This window comes from Schistocerca serialis, chromosome 12, assembly GCF_023864345.2.
Source record: "Schistocerca serialis cubense isolate TAMUIC-IGC-003099 chromosome 12, iqSchSeri2.2, whole genome shotgun sequence".
In the NCBI taxonomy this organism is placed as follows: Eukaryota; Metazoa; Arthropoda; class Insecta; order Orthoptera; family Acrididae; genus Schistocerca; species Schistocerca serialis.
The window spans coordinates 30,362,312-30,380,521 of NC_064649.1; positions in this window are offsets into that span (position 1 = coordinate 30,362,312).

Here is an 18,210-nt window from a genome sequence, read left to right on the forward strand (position 1 = left end):
CAAGACAGCAGGGAACCTCCACCTTGCTCCACTCGCAGGACAGCGTATCTAAGGCTTTCAGCCTGGCCGGGTTGCCTCCAAACACGTCTCCGACGATTGTCTGGTTGAAGGCATATGCGACACTCACCGGTGAAGAGAACGTGATGCCAATCCTCAACGGTCCATTCGGCATGTTGTTGGGCCCATCTGTACCGCGCTGCATGGTGTCGTGATTGCAAATATGGACTTCGGCATGGACGTCGGGAATGAAGTTGCGCATCATCCAGCCTATTGGGCACAGTTTGAGTTGTAACACGACGTCCTGTGGCTGCACGAAAAGTATTATTCAACATGGTGGCGTTCCTGTCAGTGTTCCTCCGAGCCATAATCCATAGGTAGCGGTCATCCACTGCAGTAGTAGGCCTTGGGCGGCCTGAGCGAGGCATGTCATCGACTGTTCGTGTCTGTCTGTATCTCTTCCATTTCAGAACAAGATCGCTTTGGTTCACTCCGAGTGCCTGGACACTTCCCTTGTTTAGAAGCGGCGCAAAGTATCAATGCGGACGCGATCAAACCGCGGTATTTAACGTCTAGGATGGTTAGAACTACAGACAACACGATCAGTGTACCTCCACCCTGGTGGAATGACTGGAACTGATTGGCTGTCGGACCCCCTCCGTCTAATAGGCGCTGCTCATGCACGGTTGTTTACATCTTCGTGAGGGTTTAGTGACATCTCTGAACAGTCAAAGGAATTGTGTCTGTGATACAATCCCTACAGTCAACGTCTTTCTGCAGGAGTTCTGGGAACCTGGGATGATGCAAAACTTTTATTTGTTATGTGTGTTTCGTCGTCAGAGGTGTCAGAACGGTTTTCCCTTATAACTTCCGACACGGTCATTTCGGGACGAGCGTCACTTACCTCATATTGATACGTTTGCCTTTCTGTGTCATCGCTGAAAGTTTGTAACATCATCACCGAATCAATCTATATATAAGGCCCAGAAGGAATGTCTAGCTGACCCTCGAAGTACTCAGTTAAAGTGACGAAAGAGGAAATTTGAAAATGTAGCACACGTAGTAGGCGAAAGGGCATATAGACGTATAGAAAGTGAGATTGCGAAGTGGGATAGCATGATTGGCAAGATGGGAACTGTAAACCTCTACAATCATGTGTTCATGAGACCCAGAAAATATTAGATACAGGCTCCCAGGTAGATGCTATTTTTCTTGACTTCCGGAAGCCGTTCGATACAGTTCCGCGCTGTCGCCTGATAAACAAAGTAAGAGCATACGGAATATCAGACCAGCTGTGTGGCTGGATTGAAGAGTTTTTAGCAAACAGAACACAGCATGTTGTTATCAATGGAGAGACGTCTACACACAAAGTAACCTCTGGCGTCCCACAGGGGAGGGTAATCGGACCATTTCTTTTCACAATATATATAAATGACCTAGTAGATAAAGTCTGAAGTTCCATGCGGCTTTTCGCGGATGATGCTGTAGTATACAGAGAAGCTGCAGCATTAGAAAATTGTAGCGAAATGCAGGAAGATCTGCAGCGGATAGGCACTTGGTGCAGGGAGTGGCAACTGACCCTTAACATAGACAAATATAATATATTGCGAATACATAGAAAGAAGGATCCTTTATTGTATGATTATATGATAGCGGAACAAACACTGGTAGCAGTTACTTCTGTAAAATATCTGGGAGTATGCGTGCGGAACAATTTGAAGTGGAATGATCATATAAAATTAATTGTTGGTAAGGCGGGTACCAGGTTGAGATTCATTGGGAGAGTCCTTAGAAAATGTAGTCCATCAACAGAGGAGGTGGCTTACAAAACACTCGTTCGACCTATGCTTGAGTATTCCTCATCAGTGTGGGATCCATACCAGATCGGGTTGACGGAGGAGATAGAGAAGATCCAAAGAAGAGCGTCGCGTTTCGTGACAGGGTTATTTGGTAACCGTGATAGCGTTACGGAGATGTTTAACAAACTCAAGTGGCAGACTCTGCAAGAGAGGCGCTCTGCATCGCGGTGTAGCTTGCTCGCCAGGTTTCGAGAGGGTGCGTTTCTGGATGAGGTATCGAATATATTGCTTCCCCCTACTTATACCTCCCGAGGAGATCACGAATGTAAAATTAGAGAGATTAGAGCGCGCACGGAGGCTTTCAGACAGTCGTTCTTCCCGCGAACCATACGCGAGTGGAACAGGAAAGGGAGGTAATGACAGTGGCACGTAAAGTGCCCTCCGCCACACACCGTTGGGTGGCTTGCGGAGTGTAAATGTAGATGTAGAACTAAGGTAGAAAGGGATGCCACAAACAGGAAAATTGAAGGGATCTTTGGAGAAAAAATATGCGTGTGTACGAATATTAAGAGCTTAGCTGGCAAGCCGGTGCTACATCAAGGTGACAGAAGTCATGGGATACCCCCTAGCATCGCGGCGGACCTCCTTGGGCTGGTGTACTGCAGCAACTAGATATGAGGTGGACTTAAAGAGTCGTCGGAAGTCCCGTGCAGAAATATTGAACCGCGCTGCCTCTATAGCCGTCCATAATTGCGAATGTCTTGCCGGCGCAGGATTTTGTTCACGAACTGACTTCTTTGTTTTGTCCCATAAATCTTCGAAGGCGATCTGAGTTGCCAAATCATTGGCTTGAATTGTCCCCAACGTTCTCGAAACCAACAGCGAACAGCTGAGGCTCCGTGAAATGGCGCACTGACATTCATAAAAATTCCATTGTTGTTTGGGGACATGAAGTCTACGAACGGTTGTAAATGTTCTCTAAGTGGTCGAGCATAACCATTCCCAGTCAGTGGTTAATGCAAACACAGCTCACACCATTATGGAGCCACCACCGGCTTGGTCAGTGCCTTGTTGATAATTTAGGTTCGTGGCTTAGCAGGGTCTGCGCCACATTCGAACCCTACCATCAGCTCTTACCAACTGAAATCGGGACTCATCTGACAGGCCACGGTTTTCCAGTCGTCCAGGGTCCAACCGATGTGGTGGCGAGTCCAGCAGAGGCGCTGCAGGCGATGTCGTGCCGTTAGCAAAGGCACCCGCGTCGGTCGTCTGCTGCCATAAACCATTAGCGCCAAATTTCGCCACACTGCCATAACGGATGCTTTCGACATAGGTCCCACATTGGTTTCTTAGGTTATTTCACGCAGTGTTGGTTGTCTATTAACACTGACAATTCTAAGGAAAGTCAGCTGCTCTCGGTCGTTAAGGGAAGGCTATCGAGGTGGTGAGAGTTATGCCTAAAATTGGTATTCTCGCCATGCTCTTGACACTGTGGGTCTTAGAATATTTAATTCCCTAACGACTTTCGAAATGGAATCTCCCATGCGTCTAGCTCCAACTACTATTCTGCGTTCAGCCATAATTATGTCGGAAACCTTTTCACATGAATCACCTGATTACAAATCACAGCCCCGCCAATGCAGTGTCCGTTTATACCTCATGTACGCGATACTACCGCCATCTGTATTTTGTGCATATCGGTGTCCCACGGTTTTTAGTCATCTCAACGTAAGCAAAGAAAGGAGAGCAATAATCGAGAACAGGTTGAGGCAGGAATGTAGCATACCGCCCCCCTTGTTATTCTGTCAGTACAACGAACAATCAACAAATAGTACAGGAAGGCAAGGAGAAATATGAGGAATTAAAGTTAGCAGCGAAAAAAGGTAACTACAAAAATAATTTTTTAAAACACGGCGTTTCTAAATCGGACTGAAAAGTACTGCACATTCTTAACCCAATACAGGTGTGATTGCGAATTTTCAATAACTGTTAAAATACTTATAAGATTTACAACGAGAAACTTGGGGTGTATGACACATATAATACTACAGATGTTAACTATACATGCATCAGTTATGTACTGCGTGCGCCGCACTGTTTTCGTTGCAAATATTATTTTCATAGCTATTAAAAATTCACGGTCATAAATGTTCAGGACTACCTGTATGTGTTTAGGAATCTGTATGGGGGTAGGAGGTATCATTTTATACTTTTATCCCATTTAAAAACGTGGCGTTTTAAAAATTCATTCTTCTTTTCTTAATTATTTTCTGTTTTTTTTTTTTTTTTTTTTTTGTCATATGCCTCTATGTGTGAAATGTTTCAACTATTTTAAGAGACATTTGCTACATTTCATGTTCATTTCAGTTACTCTTCACCATAGTCAGCCAATAAATTGCTTTGTCCTTCGTATACCTCGCGACATGACTGCGAATGTAAAAATCAAAGAGGCTTTCCGGGAAACATTCTTCCCACGAACCATTCGCGACTGGAACAAGAAAAGAGGCAAATGGCGGACGGACACAAAGTACCCTCCACCACATGCCAGACAACGAAACGAAACATCAGATTGTCGTCCAGTTATGAGCTATGTTGAAAGTTTCACGTCTGTAGCTCACTGGGAAATGACACTGGTAGGCGAAGTACTCTCCGGCACACCAGGGATGGTCATTGTCGGTGAAATAAACAGTTTTCGGTTATATCGGTTTTTTATCCCCAAGAGTTTAACCTGACTGCTAAAACGGCTCAAAATAACCGGTTTCTAAAATAACCGATCTTAGATTCTTTTTATTTCTACTATTTCCTATAATGAACGTAGAAATCGAAAAGGACTGAAAAATGTTGTCGCTCTCTCTTTCAAGATACGTAGAATCAAAATATTAAATTAAATAAGCAAATGAAAGAAAGTTTAGTCCGCCTACTGCTCGCTCGTTTTTCGCAATGTGACGGGTGGTTGAATAATATAAAAAAAAAAAAATCACTGGTATTTCCCTACTGATTGAAATTTAAAACTCTATTGCAATAGGGGATGATACAACTATTTGGACATTACGAATGGTCAGTGATAAAGGGTGAAAACTGAGGCTGACGAACTCTGTTCTTCGTGCTGATTTATCAGTTTTCAAGAGCATAAAAAAAAAAATGAATTGAGCGTATGTCATCCCCATCTGGGGAATTTCGACCGCCGAGTGTGAGTCTTATTTCAGTCGACAACACAATGGGCGACTAGCGTGCCGGTGATGAGGACGAAATGATGATGAGGACAACAGAACACCCAGTCCAGGAGCACAGAAAATCTCCACCCCGGGCGGGAATCGAACCCGGCGCCGCTGCATGGGAGGCAAGCGCGTCACCATGCAGCTACGGAGGCGGACAGATAAGGGCGTATTATGTAGACACATGGAGCAGATCAGCTACTTTCCATTTTCATTGCACACTATTACCGAGTCGTCGTTAAGTTTTTAATTTGTTACTGTTAACACAGCTTCCTTCCACTTTTATTATTGCATAGGAATGGAAGGCTAATCTTTCCAAGCAGACGAAGCTAATTGGTACAAATATTTCAGGTCAAGCGGGGTTGGTCCCATTCTGCAATACAACGGATATCCGGCGACGACAGCGACAACTACCGCACAGACCAGATGTTTGCAAGTCTTGGTACAAACTCCAAGTGCACAGACGTACGTTAAGCCACTACACACGGCAACAGGGACATATTAATGTCTCAGCAGTGCTGTACCAATTCTTATGTCATGTGTTTGTTGTTCGTTTCTGTCGGAATTGTTACTAAAATATAACTGATCGATTTTCCCATTTTCTGTAATAACACGGTACTTCAAACGAATGCAAATTTTACGAGAAAAAATTACTGTTTTTAAGAAAGGATTATTAGAAACGAAAAATTTTAGCACTGCTGCTATGGCTAATGGATGTTTCACATTTTTTTTGCTCTGGTATTATTAGAAAAAACATAATAAAACAGTTGTTACAACCTCTGAAGTGTAAAATATAGTGCATTAAATGCATATACTTTAGTTACAGTCAATGTATCTGTCTACGTCAAACGAAAGATATTCTTAACAAAAACACATGGAAGGGGCTACAACCCTATCTCACTCCCTTCTCAATGACCGGTTCCTTTTCTTGTCCTTCAACTCATAGGTATTTGCAGTCTGGTTTCTGTAGAGTTACGAGTACAGACAGCCTCTAGCTGCCTGTACTTTATCCGTCTTCCCTTCAGACTTCCAAAGAGGGTATTCCCCCATTATAAAAGCGAAACTGACAGTTACTATGAACTACAGGTATCGGATTTTACCGGTCGGTTTGTCCCATCCCTACGGCAAACGGCAGAAAAGAAAGCGAGATGATATTGCATTGTGATCCAGTTCTGGGGTATGATGAAAGTTTCAAATCTGTCTCATTGGTAAGTTGGTTTAAAAATAAATGTAAAATTTGTGCCGAACACACAAACAGCAACGAAGCTCCTCCGTCCGAAGAAGCCCTGAAGGCCCAACGTTAGCTACACATACCAGTCACCGGATGCGATATGGAGGGGCATGTGGTCAGCACACCGCTCTCCTGGCCGTTGTCAGTTTTCGTGGCCGAAGCCGCTACCTCTTAGTAAAGAGCTCCTCAGTTTGCCTCACAAGGGCTGAGTGCATCCCCCTTCCCAACAGCGCTCGGCAGACCTGGACGGTGACCCATCCAAGCGCTAGCCAAGCTCGACAGCTCTTAACATCAATAATCTTGCGGGAACTGGTGTTACCACTGCAGCGAAGCCAAAGAGATAACAAAGCGACTTAATAAAAAACGTGAAAAAAACTTGAGAATTTTGCAGATGACGCTCTTATTCTATCAGACAGGAAATCACTTGGAAGAGCAGTAGTGTCGTGAAAAGAGTGTTCAAGATGAGCAGCAACTGAAGTAAAACAAGTGTAATGGTAAGGTTCTAATGAAATCAGGTGATGTCGCGAGAATTAATCCAGTAAATGAGACACCAGAATTAATAAATGGATATTGCTATTTGGACGGCAAGGTACTCGTAACTGACGACGGCAGAAGTAGGGATGCTATAGACTGACGTGGCCAAGACAGTAGACAGCGATATCCACAGATACAGATGGGGACAGTACCGCGTACACAAGATTTAGAAGGACAGTGCATTGGCGGAGCTCTCTTTTTTACTCATATGATTCACGTAAAAAGGGTTTCCGACATCGTTATCGCCGCAGGACGGCAATAAACGCGAAAATGGTTCAAATGGCTCTGAGCACTATGGGACTTAACTTCAGTGCTCATCAGTCCCCTAGAACTTGGAACTACTTAAACCTAACTAACCTAAGGACACCACACACATCCATGCCCGAGGCAGGATTCGTATCTGCGACCGTAGCGGTCGCGCGGTTACAGACTGTAGCGCCTAGAGCCGCTCGGCCACCCCGGCCGGCGGAATCAACGCACTTTGTACGTTGAATTGTAGTTGAGGCTAGAAGCATGGAACATTCCATTTTCGGAATTGTTAGGGCATTCAGCATTCCGAGAGTCGCAATTATTTCTCATCACAGATAACGCAGTGGCTGTAAAGACTGAGAAAGGCGGCGTTTGCGTAGAGCCGTCATTGTTAACAGAGAAGCAGTACTGCGTGAAATAACTGCAGAAATCTATGTGGGACATACTACGAACGTATCCGTTACGGCAGTGCGGCGAAATACAGCTTTAATGGGTTATGTCAGCAGACAACAGAGATGAGAGCCTTTGCTAACAGTACGACATCGCATGCAGCGACTCTCTCGGGCTCGTGACGACATCGGTTGGACCCTAGACGACTGGAAAACCGTAGCCTGGTCGGGTAAGTCACGATTTTTTTAGTCGGTAAGAACTGACGGTAGACCCCACGAGTCCATGGACCCAAGCTGTCAACAAGGCAGTGTGTAAGCTTGTGTTGGCTCCGTAATGGTGCGGTCTGTGTTCGCACGGAATGGTTTGGAGCCTCTGGATGCTCTGTTACTTTGAGACTGTATCCAGCCATTCATGGGCTTCATGTTGCCAAATGATGGAATTTTTGTGGATGACAATGCACCATGTCACCGGGTCACGACTATTCACGATTGCTTTGAAAAATTCGAGCGAATGCGTTGGCCACCCAGATCGCCCGACATGAATCCCGTCGAACCTTTTTTCTTTAAGAAGTATCACGTTCAAGATCTTGTGTGTGAACTCAATGCGGATATCTTCATAGCCGGCCGGAGTGGCCGCGCGGTTCTAGGCGCTACAGTCTGGAACCGAGCGACCGCTACGGTCGCAGGTCCGAATCCTGCCTCGGGCATGGACGTGTGTGATGTCCTTAGGTTAGTTAGGTTTAATTAATTCTAAGTTCTAGGCGACTGATGACCTCAGAAGTTAAGTCGCATAGTGCTCAGAGCCATTTGATATCTTCATCATAAGGATGATCTCCGCTGTCCCCAGCACTGGAACATGAAGACTTGATTGCTTTGCTTAGTTTATTACATCATATGTAGTTATGGCGTTTGGTCGTAACTGCAGTGCAGCTGCTCACAGAGGTCCACTGTGGGCCGTAATTATGGTATGGCAGCGAAACTTGGTAGACATTCTAACGCATTAATGCGGAACCGATTAACACTGAGGGAAAAAATTACTTCCACTTTTACCGATGTAAATCTGATGCTGTGAATACACGAAAAATGTATACATACACTACTGGCCACTAAAATTGCTACACCACGAAGGCGACGTCCTACAGATGCGGAATTTAACCGAGAGGAAGAAGATGCTGTGATATGCAATGATTAGCTTTTCAGAGCATTCACACAAGGTTGGCGACGGTGGTGACACCTACAACATGCTGACATGAGGAAAGTTTCCAACCGATTACTCATATACAAACAGCAGTTGACCGGCGTTGCCTCGTGAAACGTTGTTGTGATGCCTCGTGTAAGGAGCAGAAATGCGTACCATCACGTTTCCGACTTTGATAGAGATCGGATTGTAGCCTATCGCGATTGCGGTTTATCCTATCGCGACATTGCAGCTCGCGTTGGTCGAGATCCGATGACTGTTAGCAGAATCTGGAATCGGTGGGTTCAGGAGGGTACTACGAAACGCCGTGCTGGATCCCAACGGCCTCGTATCACTAGCAGTCGAGATGACAGGCATCTTATCCGCATGGCTGTAACGGATCGTGCGGCCACGTCTCGATCCCTGAGTCAACAGATGGGGACGTTTCCAAGACAACAACCATCTGCACGAACAGTTCGACGACGTTTGCAGCAGCATGGACTATCAGCTGAGAGACCATGGCTGCGCTTACCATTGACGCTGCATCACACACAGGAGCGCCTGCGATGGTGTACTCAACGACGAACCTGGGTGCACGAATGGCAAAACGACATATTTAGGATGAATCCAGGTTTTGTTTACAGCATCATGATGGTCGCATCCGTGTTTGGAGACATCGCGATGAACGCACATTGGAAGCGTGTCTTCATCATTGCATTGCTGGTGTATCACCCGGCGTGATGGTATGTGGTGCCATTGGTTACACGTCTCGGTCACCTCTTGTAAGCATTGACGGCACTTTGAACCGTGGACGTTGCATTTCAGATGTGTTACGACCCGTGGCTCTACCCTTCATTCGATCTCTGCAAAACCCTACATTTCTGCAGGGTAATGCATGACCGCGTGTTGCAGGTCCTGTACGGGCCATTCTGGATACAGAAAATGTTCGACTGCTGCCCTGGCCAACACGTTCTCCAGATTACATTATTTCACTTGTATTATTTCTAACAGTATTTGGATGATAATAATTGAATGATTGTTAATAATAAATGTAATTAAATCAGCTTTATGTAAACTTGAATATCCTCATAAATTATTTATTCTACAAAATTCACAAAGTCTTACAACAGGAAATTGTTGTAGTTGAGCAGCAATGTTACTTTCCATTTTGCACTTCTATTTATTACAAAAAAAATTATTAGATTTGTAAAAAATATTTTTTTAATAAAATGATAATTGTTTAACAGATAGATAAGGGTTATTATTTAATAGATCATTAATCAAAAAGATAATTAGTTTATTATTTAGTTTAACAATCAATTAGTTTTAGTTTAACAGTCAGTTTGTTTAAGCTCTTATGTATTACAAAAAAATTCATTAATTTGTAAAAATTACTTTTATTAATAAAATGATAATTATTTAATAGATGGATAGATAATTTATCATAAAGGATTATAATTTAAAGCTAAAGCTTCCTTATTCTTAATATATTCTAAAGTACATTTCCTTCATTTATTATTATGTTTATCTTTATGTGATGGATTTATATAAAAACAATTTAAATCTTTAATTTCTTGATAAATTTTACATTTCTTTTTTTCTTCAGTTAGAACTTCTTCATTATTCATTGTAGATTCATTTTCCATTTTTGTATGTTCTCGATTTGGATTTAGTCTTAAATGTTTTTTAAAATAATATTTAGCAACACTTTTCCACATACACAAGGAATTCGATTTTTATTGTAATTTTCTAGATGATATTTATTTAAACATGGCCTACATATAGTTCGATAACCATCTTTTGTATACTTTTGTAAAGACAAATTATCAGTTGATTTATCTGTATTACAATATTTACAATATTTAGTTTTCACAGAACAATCCTACTGAACTTGAACATGCTCCATTTACATAGAAAAAAATTATTAGAATTGTAAAAAGTATATCTTTTTAATTTTAAATTATTCAAATGAATAATTTTAAAAATAATCATCACCAATAATCATCATTATCATAATCACTATAATAAGCTGCTTCATCTTGAGCATCAAATATAGCATAAATATCAATTATTTCAGTTTTTTCTGGTATTTTATTTTTAATGATAGTTCTACAAAGTGGACAATTTTCTTTTTCTTTTAACCATTAATCAATACATTCTTTATGCAAAATATGATTACAGCTTGTTTTAACAAAGTGATTATTATTTTCATCGCTTAAACAAATAGGACAATCAATATCTTTTTCACAAACATCAATTAGTACGTAAGTTTCTTTTGGTTTAGTTTGTATTTCGTTTTGGTTCTCCATTTATAAGAAATAATTTTCATTAGATTTATAAAAAAGTTATATTCTCTAATTTTTGTACTGTATCTTTCAATATATTTGTTATTTTAGTAATTAATTCAGATGTTTTATGACAATCAATACCAAATAAAGATAATCAGTTGTACCGGCTCTAACTACTTTTTTTGTCAATTCGCTGTATTCATAGAAAATATCATCTTTGAAAAAATACAACAAACCATTTGTGTATCTAAAAGCAGAATTCATAGTTGGTGACAATCCTGGAAATTTTCTAGTTACAGTTCCCCATGATTTATATGTAAAAGTACATTCATCTATTTCTACATAGAAATATTCATTGAAGAATAAAAATGTTCTTCCTGAAAAAGTGTTCACTATACTATTCAATAAAAAACTTTTACGTAATCCTATAGTAGTTATTGACTTTGGATATCCTGAAATTAGTTGTAATGTATGTAATGATGATGATGATTAGTGTTTTAGGGCGCACAACAGCAAGGTTATCAGTGCCCGGTAATGTATGTAAATCTACCAGATAAAACATATTGTCAACAAATATTACAACTTCAACACTTTGTCGTTGATGTATTCCATTAACTTTTTGTAAATCTTGTGGTAAAAATGTTAACCAATTAGTTATTAATTTAGGTTTATTCTCATTTACGGAAACCCACTTATGAAAAATATACAAAATTCCATTTGCAAATAGTAAGTGATCAAATTTCTTAAATTCACATAATGATTCAATTGGTGATATAGTAGTAGTAGTTGTAGTAGTAGTTGTTGTTGTTGTTGTTGCTGCTCTATTAGTTTGTGTTCCATATAAACTTTGAATAGCATCAATGTCATCTTGAGATAATTCTAAATGTGAACCATTATAGTATGGATACATTATTGATTCAAATACATCTGAATGTTGTAAACCTAATGCATGCCCAATTTCATGTACTAATACTTCAAATAGATTTGTTTGATATGTTGGTGTATTTTTATCAATTTCCAAGTATCAGTTTTCATCTTTATCCATATGTGTTTCTAATGGATCATTATTCCTATTTGGAAAAAACCATGATATAACACATTTCCTTTCCCATCTAACTCCTTTGGACAACGTTGACCATTAAATTCATATAAATGTGTTCGTCTTTTACCTGTAATTAAAATATCAGGATCATTGATATTTTGAATAAATTTAATACCACTATATTTCTGCCATAATTTAAAAGCTGCATTTGCTAATTGAACAGGTGGATATAAATATGTATGTAAGTAATGCTGTAAGGAACGTAATAAAATTAAAGTTACTTGTAAATGTGGTAGAACTGTAAATATGTCTTCATTCAAAAATCATTTACAAACAACAGCTCATAATCTTATGGCTGCTCAGGAAGAAAGAATTAGGATAGTCTTTGGTAACGAAGAGATTTCTTATATTCGCCTTTTAATTTCTTATGTTCATCTAGGGAAATGTATGAAAAATTAGTGATTTTCATTCTAATTATTAATATATTATTATATTATATTATATTGGAATTATTAATTATTAGGTAAAAGGGATAGTAGGATCATTTTGTATGTTCTGGATAACTAGATCAATTTTGTGAAAAATGAAAAATGCGAGTGTTAACGACTATTTTTTATAAAATTGAGCTAGTGAGCCAGAACCTACAAAATGATCCTACTGCCGTATCCCATCGCTCGTGTGCCGACTACAACACGACGCTGAAACACTCATAAATCTTGCTAACCTGCCATTGTAGCAGCAGTAACCGATCTAACAACTGCGCCAGACACTTGTCATATTGGCGTTGCTGACCGCAGCATCGTATTCTATCTGTTCACACATCTCTGTATTTGAATACGCATGCCTATCCCAGTTTCTTTGGCGCTTCAGTGTAGATAGTATACATGTACGTGGCCGGTACTGAGGCAAATTAGGGACAGACGGCCTCTAGCATTTGAAACGTTGCTCGTGGCTAAGATCGCTAGGTGGAGTTAGCGGCTGCCTATATATGAGTTACATGAACTCTACATGTTCCCATGTTTTATGGTATGTATTCTGCAATTAATTCGTGTATACTCTTAAACCCTGCTACAATATTTTGTGCATTTCTGAAACGTTTTGTATGTTGCTAACATAGAAAAATAAGTTTTATATCTTAGATCTGAAGGTGGCTACGTTGTTAGCTGAAACCTGTAAGCCGGCCGTTGTGGCCTAGCGGTTCTAGGCGCTACAGTCTGGAACCGCGCGACCGCTACAGTCGTAGGTTCGAATCCTGCCACGGGCATGGATGTGTGTGATGTCCTTAGGTTAGTTAGGTTTAAGTAGTTCTAAGTTCTAGGGGACTGATGACATCAGAAGTTAAGTACCATAGTGCTCAGAGCCATTTTTTTGAAACCTGTAATCAATCCAATTAAAGAAAATTTCATGTGCAGTACTGAGTTCATGGGTTTTGAATCCGGAACATAAATAAAAAATATCCTGGTTGAAGATGTCAACAAATTTGATTAACTGTGTGTCAAGAGAAGTTAATAGTATCACACCAACCATCAAAGAACGGAAGGACTTTTTATTAAGACAGCTGAAGAAAATTAATGGCTAAATGACAGTGTAGCCACTGCTAGATTTAAAGACTTGCATTTTCAAGATTCGGCAGCGTGCTGGCAAACCGCACAAAATGTCAAACGTATGGATCACGAGCAACAAAGTAGCCGAGGTGAACCAGGAAAGACGCTGCTTCGTCTGCTGTAACACAGGAATATGACTTTTGGAAACATGAACACCTAGCGCACGTCCGCAAAAAGCTAAAGGCTACACACCAAAGCGATATCTTTTAAAAGCGTGTGTGTGTGTGTGTGTGTGTGTGTGTGTGTGTGTGTGTGTGTGTGTGTGTGTGTGAGATTTACGGGTGCTAAACAGCGGGGTCATCAGCGCCCAAACGCATAAAAACAGGAACGCATGCAGTGAAGGGACTAAGACGAACAGCGAACAAGGGGAACAGCTAAAAGACACAGACCTGACGCAGTTCCAAATCCTCACGTACAGAGGCAAAACAAGAGGAGAAAGAGTGCACTAAAAAAGGAAAGGAAACAAGGAAGGGAGGACAGAAACCGAAGGGAAACAAGGAGGTATTCGTGACTGGCGGACCTCTTACCTAAAATCTGGGTGAGCCAGTCATCCAGCAGCACATTAAAACCCTCTCCCTAAAATCCGTGGCAACAAATTGGACAGGACACAAAACCGTAAAACCTTCACCACAGACGATGCGTCGTCTTTCAAAATAGAGGGCAAATCCGGTGGCAAAGAAACCACCGCCCTCTGGTCAGAGAATAAAAGACAAACAAGTAAAATGTGGCGGACAGTAATCTGGACGCCACAAGCACTGCAGATTGGGGGATCCTCCCGCCGGAGTAAAAAACCATGTGTGAAGGGACTGTGCCCGATGCGGAGGCGAGTGAGGAGAACCTCATCCCGCCTGCATGACTGGGAGGAAGTACGCCATGGCCGCGTGGTGGCCTTCACCAGACGCAGCTTATTTTCACCGACTGTCAGCCACTCCTCTTCCCACTGACGCATAACGCGAAAACGCAGGAGGGAGGTAACAGCATGGAGGGGACGGCACATTCAACAACGTCAGGGAGGGAACATGCATCTTTGGCAGCCACATCCGCCAGCTCGTTTCCCCTAATACCCACGTGCCCCGGCACCCAGCAGAAGGAAACCTCCTTCCCCTGCCGCTGCAGGTGGAGTAGGGCATCATGGATGTTCTGAACGACCGTATCCGCTGGGTACAAGTGTTGCACGGTCTGAAGGGCACTCAGGGAGTCAGAACAGATGAGGAACTTACGACGGGGGACACATCTCATCTGCTCCAATGCCCGCAAGATCGCAAACAATTCAGCACGGCCACGAAAGCCCCACTCATGGAGTTGATTGAGGATATGGCGGCGCCAAGTAGTGTCATATACCTTATGAATGTCAAAGAATACACCTAGACAATGCTGGTTACGCAGGAAGGCCTGCTGGATGGCCGCCTCAAGCAGGGTCAAGTTGTCTATAGTGGAACGCCATCTCCGAAAGCCACACTGAGAGGGGCTAAGGAGCTGCCTGGTCTCGAGCAGCCAAACCAGGCGACGGTTGACCATGCGTTCCAACGTCTTCCCGACACAGCTCGTCAAGGCGATACTTCGATAACTACTGGGATGCGTTCGGTCCTTCCCTGGTTTGAGGAGGGGTACCAAAATCGCTTCCCTCCACGAGTCAGGGTACGTGCCGGATAACCATATCATATTAAAACAATTCAGGAGAACTTCCTTGGAAGGCAGTAACAAGTGCCGCAGCATGCTATACCGGATTTGATCATGACCAGGCGCAGTATCATGAGCCACAGACAGCGCCGAATCCAGTTCCCACATTGTGAAGGGGCAGTTGTAGGGTTCAGAATTAGGAGACCGGAAGTCCACGTGACCCCTCTCGATGGCAGTGCGGTAGCGGCAGAAATCTGGATCACAGTTAATAGTGGCGGTAGATTCCGCAAAATGCATGGCCAGTGTCTGGGCAATGTCTCTCGGCGCCGTGAGGAGACTTCCCTGATGCAGCAAGGCCGTGACAGGTAGCTGGCCGAGTTTCCCGGAAATCCTCCTGATGGCTTCCCATACTTTCGTAGAACTAGTGGAGCGGGAGATGGAGTTCAAGAACGATTGCCATGACCGTCGTTTGCTCTCTTTAATCACGCGCCGCGCTTTAGCCCTTGCCACCCGAAAGGCTGCAAGATTGTCAGCTGTGGGACGGCACTTGAAGCGGCGCAGAGCGGCACGGCGGGCTCGGATGGCTGAGCGGCACTCAGGGGTCCACCAAGGGACAGGACGCCTCTTGGGATGACCGGATGACCGTGGGATTGACAATTCAGCAGCATGGGAGATCACGGCTGTAACATGGTCTACCCATTCGTGGACGCTGTCACGGTGTTCCAAAACGGTCAGGTGGCTGAAAAGTGTCCAGTCAGCCCTGCAGAGGTGCCACCGGGGCGGTACCGGAAATGCCATAGCCTCATCCAGGAGGCGAATCCAAAGGGGGAAGTGGTCACTAGAATGGAGGTCAGCATCAACCTCCCATAGAGCAGAATCCGCTAGTGCTGGAGAGCAAAAGGAAAGGTCAATAGCTGACGACGACCCAGAAGCAGTACAGAAATGAGTGGGGGCACCAGAGTTGAGGATGCACAGTTCTTCAGACACCATGAGGCGTTCCAGAATGCGACCCCTGGGGCAAGTAGTCGAAGAGCCCCATAAGACATTATAAGCATTGAAGTCCCCCAGAAGAAGAAATGGGCGGGGAAGTTGGCCAATAAGGTCCGTGAGAGCCTCAGAGTCTATCGCATCCTGAGGAGGTAAGTAAAGTGAACAGACTGTGAGCCTCCGACCCACAAGAAGGTCAACTGCAACTGCTTGCAAGTCTGTAACGAGAGGGAGCTCAGATGAGGGGTGCATGTCACGGACAAAAACCGCAACACCACCCTTTGCCCTTTCCCCCCGTCAGATCATCATTCCGATAGACGGTATAGCCCCGTAAAGAAGGAGCATCAGTGGCCCGAAACTGTGTCTCTTGGAGACATAAGCACAAAGGGAACTCACGTACAAGGAGTTGTAGTTCGGCCACATGCGTCCTGAACCCATTCACTGTAAGATGGGAGCCAGTGATCAGGGTGGCTGAACTTTCACCCTGCCTCTGTGTTTTGGAGGAGAGCCCGTACTGGCCGGAGATTTATTCCTGGGGCGAGAAGAGCGCCCCCGTTCGACATCAATGTCCATCAGCTCCGATGACGACCCACGGGAGATGTCAGACAGTACAATGGCCTCGTCATCGGACCGACCCTGATCAGTCTCCGCAGGTGGCAAAATCTTCACCTTCGGCGTCTTTGTCTTAGGGGGCTTAGAATGCAGAGCCTTGTCAGCAGTTGGAGCTTTACTCGCCTGGGCAGAAGGCGCCATAGGGGAAGAGGCAGGAAGTACCCCAATGTCAGCAACCACGGCCTTGTCCGACGTTGCGGGGAGAGCTGCAGGTTGCAAAACAACCGCAGCAGCACAAGTACACTGGCAAACGCAGGTATTAGTGCTCACACTAGCAACCTCCGTTTGCGTAGCAACAGTGGCCATTTGTACTGGTTTTTTCAGGGCGGAAGCGAAAGATGTAGTAAACACAGGAGGTTGCATGGCCTTAAAGAGCTTCTTGGCCTCACCATAGGGGATGCGCTTAGATGTTTTGATCTCCTGTATCTTCCGTTCCTCGAGATAGATGGGGCAGACCCGGCTCCAGACAGGGTGACTCCCAAAGCAATTCACGCACTTCACAGGCGATGAACAATCGGCTCCTTCATGGGCAGGCTGACCACATTTACCGCAAGTGGCTATCCCATTGCACCCCAATGTAGTATGCCCAAAGCGCTGACATTTAAAGCAGCGCATTGGGTTGGGGAAATATGGCCGTACTGGTAAACGTAAGAACCCCGCTTTAACATGCTCTGGAAGTCTCGGGCAACTGAACGTGAGAATAAACGAGTCGGATTTTACTAGGTCCCCATCGACTCGCCTCATAATATTCTGCACGTCAACAATACCTTCGTCAGCCCACTCAGATTTCAACTCGTCTGTGGAGATATCCACCTAGTCCCTACATGTCACAACACCCTTACTATAGTTTAGTGTGGAGTGGAGCTCGGTCTCGATAGCGTACTCTCCGAGACTGGGTGCTTTCCGAAGAGAAGCGACTTGACGGGAACTAGAAGTCTCAACTAAGAGAGTACCATTGCGCAGTCGCTTAACAGATTTCAGTGTACCTGCAATTCCTTCAAGACCCTTGTGGATGTAAAAGGGAGAAACCCTCTCAAAGCTACCCTCCTTCCGTTTAATAATCAAAAACACATTCTGATTTTCAGCATGTGCTCTGTTACGACAGTCTGATAAATCTCTAGCAACACCAGGAGCTGGAGGACTCGCAGCACGAAGTCGCTTTTTCGATGGGGTGTGTTGTCCTACCAGCGGCCCACCCAATCCACTGGTAGATGGAAATGTAGAGGTCGAAGGGTCCATTGCGGTCCCACGAGCAGCTAGGGAACTAAAGGTCCGCTCAGACAGAGCCCCGCGTGCCTGAGTAAGCCTTATACAACTGGGGTGCGGCAGGTGCCCCAGAGGTTGCCCGCTTGCGACTGTTCCACCCCAACAGCCATGCATCTTATAAGCGCGAAGCACACCGTAAGATTGAGGGGTTTTTATAGAGGTTTACCTTCCTCGCAATCCAGGCGGTCAAGCCAAGATTA